We start from the raw sequence: 7,565 nt of genomic DNA, 5'->3' as shown, positions 1-7,565 counted from the left end.
GGCTGGCTTGACAAAACGTGAGCTTAGCTCGACGCTCCTAGCTCCGGTCCGGTGCCTGGACACCTACATATAAATATAAACAGTGAGCTAAAGTCCAGTGAATAACAACTGTGTAAAGAGGTTAAGAATGAATGTCCTTTCAGTAATTAAAATAGTCATTTGCATCAGTAGATCAATTATTCAATCAGTGGCTCATATTCCATGCCATATCAGTCAATTAGAAATCATAGCAGTCATACGTGGTATATCCAATAGAAGACAGTACAGTAGGTCTTAATAGACTGAACAGTCAATTGATGGCCATCAAAACAGTAAACAGTGGTAGTTCCAAACATTGGAACTGACAGAGACCTCTGTAGCAGTAGCAGTAACAGTGCAGTAACAGTACAGTAACAGTAACAGTAACAGTAACAGTAACAGTAAGTTGCTATGGATGCCACGAATACAGTTCACAAATAGGACAAACATTCATTCAGTAAACAATGTTACTTCAGAAAGCAGTACAATCAATCGTTCAGAAAATAATTATAATTGAACATATCTTTACAACATTGTTACTCACAGATTACTGGGCTATAGACAGGCTAATCAGCGTCCTCGGGTGCCAACCCTGCACAGTTGCAAAACGAACACACACTAAGTTACACACTTGGGATTAATAACTTAGCCCCTTAACTCGACTTGATGTGGTTCTATAACATTATCCTCATTAAGATGCCTTAAACATGGCCTAGGAATGCCTAGGATGGAATGAGGATGCAAAAATGTACTTTAAAACACTTTTCAAAATTTGCTGAAAACAAGGGTCTCGCTCGAGTGTGGCTTTCTTTGCTCGAGCGAGCTTACCAAAACAGAGAGGTTGCTCGAGCGTAGACTCCCTCACTTGAGCGATCTGTAAAAATGAAAAAAGTATTGGTTGCTGAAATTCTCCGCTCGATGCTCACTCTAGCGTAGGTCTCGTCGCTCGAGCATGCGTCTGCACACGCAAAAACCTGAGAGCTTGCAATCTACGCCTGAGCCAGCATTCCGTCGCTCGAGCGGAACTCTGATCACAAAGGTGGTCGCTTGAGCGTGGAATCCTTCGCTCGAGCGTGGAAGCCAAAATCTGGGTTTTCTAGATTTGCTTCCAAAACTCAAACCAAGAATCAAACATGCCAAAACTCATCCTTTTGGGCCAATTTTCTAGAAAACACTTAGAAACCAATAATACAACATGTTTTAAAGATCATTTCATAAAATCAAGTCCAAAGGTGTGACAATTGAACACAAAATTAAATGAAAACATGAAGAACAATGCAAGGACATAACATGCATGAGTTCTTATGTGCTCTAATGCTCCAAAGCATGATCAAATGCAAGATTGAGCTCAAAAACATGGTGGATTTCAAGAGTACAACCAAAATATGGACATGCATGCGGAAATTCTCATGAAAATGATCTCAAAACTCAATGATATGGACATGCATGCACACATTGCTTCTCAATTCAACTCTTTAGGCTATATCTTGACTCTAATCTTCAATATTTCCATGAACCATGTAAGAAACAAATTAAATTCATAATCAAGAGAATGAATTTCCTACCTTAAGTCTAGAATTCCAAGTGTAGAAGCCTAATCTCTCAAGCCTTCTTCAATTCCTCTAAATTCAAACAAAGTTTCTTGTTGAACTCAATTTTCTTCCAATTCTCTCTCTCTCTCTCTCTCTCTCACGTTTTTGCAATAAGGTGGGTGAAGAGTGATGAGTCAAGTGTGTGAATTAAGTCCAAGACAATGGTTTTGAATTAATCCACTCAATGGCAAAAGTGTACTAACTCAAGCTAATGTAATTTAACTTTATTTATTCTAAATTAATCATTCTAAATCGAATTTTAATTAAACCTACCATAAAATCTTATAAATCCTAATTAGCATATAACACTAACCAATTTCTGAATCGGTCGCCGATAAGGCTTTCAATTCGCAGTTCGAAATTAAAACATGAACAGATCATTCAGTAACAAACAGGTAGAAATGCATCTTAAACAACACACTCACACAACAATTTAGGATTTCGTCTTAATCAATTACTTAACATGCTTAGTCACAATTTAACACTAATCAGAGGTGAGGGTTGTCACATGAATTCAAAGCCCAATTTACAGAATTGGCATGTTTTGCGCCACATATGGTTGATACAGACTACAAAAAGGCTACAAAGTTTGAAGGAGGTCTTCGTGATTCAATCTTGGAAAGAATTAATGTACTTAAATTGCCAAAGTATGTTGATGTACTGGACAGAACGCTGATGTCAGAAGCAAATATGGTTGTTTAAAATCGTAATTTTGAATGGAGAGGTAAGAGACAAAATTTCAATAAGGGAACAAAGTCTTCAATGAGCAAGAAATCAAAATCCAGTAATTCAAATTCAAATCAGAGTGGCATTTTGGTACCCACTTGCACCATATGTGGAAAAAAGCATTAGGATGTTTGTTATCATACAATGGGAGCTTGCTATTAGTGTGGTAAAGTTGGTCACATGGCAAGAGATTGTACACAACCTCGATGAGAAAGTAACTGAGGCGATACAAGTTCGACCGGGTCAGTCCCAATAGTGAGATCAAATGCAACACCTGCTACAACAAGAAATGATTTAAAGCAAGAAAGAGTCTTCACACTTATTCTAGGGGACACTCAGAACACAAAAGTTGTGGTTTCAGGCACATTTTCTATTTGTGGCTAAGTTGTATATATAATAATTGATTTGGGTTCCACACATTCTTTTGTGTATATGGTATTTGCTGGTAAATTGAATAGACCTATGAAATCCTTAAGATACATATTATGTGTTGCATCACCAATAGGCGGATCTATGTTGTGCTCATCCATTTATTCTACATGTGAATTATTACTTGGAAATGCCACCTTAAATGCTAATTTGTTATCCCTTGATATGAGACACTTTGATGTTATTTTGGGTATGCAACTATTGATTGTGCTTCTAAACGAGTGATATTTCAACCTTCGGGTTAGGATAGATTTTATTTTGAGGGTAAGGGTGTAGTTCCTGCACCATATTTAAAATCTACAATGAAAGCCTGTAAACTGATTAGTAAGAGATGTCAATGGTACTTGTGTAGTGTAATAAATTATCAAACCATGGACATCACTTTAGATAGTATTCCAATAGTAAGAGATTTTCCTGATGTGTTTCTGGAAGAGTTACCTGGATACTTGATTGATAGAGAAATTAAATTTGTGATTGATGTGATACTGGGTACTCAACCCATATCTAAAACTCCATATTGTGTGTCAACTGCTGAAATGAAAGAATTGAAAGTTTAGTTGCAAGAATTACTTGATATGCGGTTCATTCGATCGAGCACATCACCATGGGGTGCACCTGTATTGTTTGTAAAGAAGAAAGATGGCACTCTCCGTTTGTGTATTGATTATCAAGAACTCAACAAGGTAACCATTAAGAATACATAGCCTTTGCCTCGGATTGACGGTTTGTTTGATCAGTTACAAGGGGCTCAGGTATTTTGAAAATTTGATTTGAGATCGGGATATCATCAGTTGAATGTTAAAGTTGGAGATATTGAGAAAATTGCCTTCTGAACCAGGTATGGACATTATGAATTCTTAGTCATGCCTTTCGAAGTCACCAATGCACCTTCAGTGTTCATAGATTTGATGAATAGAGTCTTTAAACCTTTATTGGATGACATTGTTGTTGTATTTATTGATGACATTCTAATTTATTTGAGAAGTAAAGATGACCATGAACAACACTTGAAAATAATCCTTTAGGCACTTAAGGAGAAACAATTTTATAGGAATTTAAAGTGTGAATTCTGGTTAGATGAAACTATATTTTGGGGGAATGTTATTAACAGAGATTACATTTCAGTTGACCCACAGAAAATTGAAGCGATTATAGATTGGCCTACTCTGACTAACGTGGCAGTGGTTCGAAGTTTTATAGGATTGGTAGGTTACTATCGGAGGTTTGTCAAAGATTTTTCAAAGATTGATGTGCCATTGACATAATTAACCCGAAAAGGAGAACCATTTGTGTGGACGGACCAAAGGGAATCCACATTCCAAAAGTTGAAAGCAAGATTGACCATAGCTCCAACCCTTACTTTACCATCAAGTACCGAGGGATTTGTGATTTTTAGTGATGCTTCTTATAGAGGGTTGGGTTGTGTTTTAATGCAGAATGGCAAGGTGATTGCTTAAGCATTCCGGCAGTTGAAGCCACATAAAAAGAACTACCTGGCACATGATCTAGAACTCGCCGCTGTTGTTTTTGCATTGAAAATCTGGCGTCATTACCTTTATGGGGAAAAATGTGAGGTATATACAGATCATAAGAGTTTGAAATGTTTCTTTAAACATAAAGAGTTAAATATGCGGTAGAGAAGATGGCTTGAATTGATCAAGGACTATGACCTGCAAATTCAATATCATCTGAGCAAGGCCAACATTGTAGTCGATGCACTCAAAAGAAAGAATATAGGAAGTTTGGCTTGTTTGCTTATAGATCAAAGAGAGCTCTTGCAAGAAATTGAAAGGCTTGAACTAGAAGTGGTACCTTATGAGCAATAACATTTATTAGCCACAATTTTAGCACAGCTAGCAATCGTAGAAGAGATCAAACAAAAGCAAGTGAATAATGATTTATTTAAGAAGATTTGTGATGAGTTTGAAACCAAGCCTAGACCAGTGTTCACAATTGAAGAACAAGTATTGAAGTTTCAGAGAAAACTTTGTGTACCTAATGATGTAGGATTGAAAAGAAGAATTCTAGAGGAAGCCCATAAGTCAATGTTCGCCATGCATCCCAGAAATACCAAGATGTACCAAGATTTGTAACAAGTGTATTAGTGGCCGAACATGAAAAAAGAGATTACTGACTTTAGAAGTCAAAGCAGAACACCAGAAACTAGCAGGCTTACTTCAATCCCTCCCTATTCCATAATGGAAATGGGAGCATATAATCATGGACTTCATCATCAGTCTACCTCGAACGTCTAGAGGTATAAATGCTATTTGGGTTATAGTAGATAGATTGACAAAGTCTACCCACTTTCTTGCTGTGAAAACTTCATTCAATGCTTATAGACTTGCTACAATCTACATCGATGAAATTATTCGATTGCATGGGGTTCTCGTGTTTATAGTTTCGGATAGAGATCCTAAATTCGTTTCTAGCTTTTGGAAAAGTTTGCAACATGCAATGTGATAGAGTTGAGATTAAACACTGCCTTTTATCCATAAACCGATGGGCAGATTGAGAGAACTATCCAAACGCTAAAAGATATGCTACATATGTGTGTTCTTGAATTTCAAGGTAGTTGGGAAACTTACTTGCCGTTGACAGAGTTTGCATACAACAACAATTTCCACACTAGTATCGAAATGGCACCATATGAAGCGTTGTATTGAAGGAGATGCAGGTCTCTAATTTGCTGAACTAAGGTTGGTGATAGGGCTATATATGGGTCTAAACTTGTGCAAGAAACAACCGAGAAGATAAAAATCATTTAACAGAGGCTTAAGACTACTTAGAACAGATAGAAAAGCTATGCTGATAAGAGAAGGGGGGGTTGGAATATGAAGTGGGAGATTATATGTTCATCAGAGTAGCACCAATGAAAGGGCAAACAAGATTTGGTAGAAAAGGAAAGTTGACTCCATGTTATATCGGGTTGTTCCATATTCTAGAAAGACTTTCCCTTGTTGCTTATCGTATTGCTTTACCACCAGGAATGAAATAAATGCATAATGTATTTCACATGTCATGCTTCATGGGTATCTCAAGGATCCATTCCATATCATTGACTACCTCCAAATAGCCTTAGATGATGATATGAAGTATGAGGAATGGCCGATATAGATCATTGACCAACAAGTAAAGTAACTAAGGAACAAATTGATCCCAATGGTGAAGGTAGAGTGGAGAGAACATTACAGAAAAGTGGCTACATGGGAAAAAGAGGATGAAATGTAACAACAGTGTCCATATTTGTTTCCAAATGGAGGTAACTTAAGTTTGAAGGACCAAACTTTGTAAGTGGAAGAAACTGTCATGACCCCCAACGTGCATATTATTTTTATATATTATTTCATTGAGCATTTTTGCATAATTATGTGTTTAATTTGTTCTTATCTGTTTGTTTATTGAAAATTTGCCCAAGTGCTTACTTTGAATTTGAAATTGAAAGCCGAAACAGATTCAGAAATTGAAATTGACTAGTTCAATAGGCTAATTAGAATATTTAGAACCATATGAAAAATTTAATTAAAATTTGATTTGAATCAAAATAATTAGAATAATTTAATTAAAGATGATTAGAATTAATTAGAACTAAGCTTGGTTAATTAACCTTAATCTCTCTTAATTAGCCTAACTTAATCAAACCTGTAAATATGAGATATAAGCTTATGAACTCATTTGTTTTACAACTTTGAGCTGAAAATTTGAGAGAGAAGAAGAGAAACAACAATTATAGAGAGAGAAGTGGTAGAATTACAGAGATTTGAAGGGGATTTGAAGAATTTAAGGTAGCAACATCTTAATTCAAGCTTTAGGTATGTCTTTAACCATAATTCATGAAGATAATTTATGTAGAAGTTGAATTCACCAAGTTTGTAGAATCAATTGCATGAATTTGAAAGAAAAGAGTTAGAATCAAATTGTTCATGAAAGAATTGAGCTATTTGAGTACATGTATTCATAATTCACCATTTTCAAGCTTAATTCTCAACAAAATCCTTACATGCATGATCTTATACCAGCTATCCTTGAGGATTCTTCATGATTTCACACTAAACATCTCATATAAACATGTTTTGAAAAGAAAAGAATTGAATTCATTACATGCATGGCTAAAGTATGGAGTTTTTAGTTTCATTTTGAGAATTGACAATGATTTTGATCAATCGGTTTCAAATTATGTTTAAATGTTATTCAAAGAGTTTTCATCTTCTTAGTCCAGCCATGCATGCTTTGGAGCTTTGAATTGGTGTTTTGAACTTTAAATTCAATTCTGGAAAACCCAAAATTTGTGCACTTCGCTCGAGTGATGAAAACGCGCTTGAGCGCACATCGCATGCATCCAGTATTTTGCAAACACATTGCACATAGCTCGAGCGACCTAATGACTGCTCAACAAACTCACCTTTTATTCCACATGGCTCGAGCGACCAACCAATGCACATTTCGGGCATCCAATACTTTTGCAGATAGGCCACACCGCTTAAGCAACCAATGGTGTGCTCAAGCGAACTGCCCTGTTTTCAACATTTTTGAAACACACTCTTGTGTACATGCTTTTATTCTCATGCTCTTTTAGGCATTCTTGGGCATTGTTTAGGCATCCTTTATAAGGAAATGAACTATAAATACATTTAACGGGAATTGAATTAAGATAGAACATTTGATTGAGACTTGTGTATTGTTATGTGTATTGTGTAGGTGGATGCTGGAGGCCTAGTATCGATTTAACACACTGTGAGTAATGTCTTTGTAAATCTACATTCGAAATGTATTTTGAAATTGTTCAAGATTGGTATTTTT

This window comes from Camellia sinensis, unplaced genomic scaffold (genome assembly GCF_055761805.1).
Source record: "Camellia sinensis isolate YWXY unplaced genomic scaffold, ASM5576180v1 Unanchor4, whole genome shotgun sequence".
Taxonomy (NCBI): domain Eukaryota; kingdom Viridiplantae; phylum Streptophyta; class Magnoliopsida; order Ericales; family Theaceae; genus Camellia; species Camellia sinensis.
Note: the sequence above shows the minus strand (reverse complement) of the source record.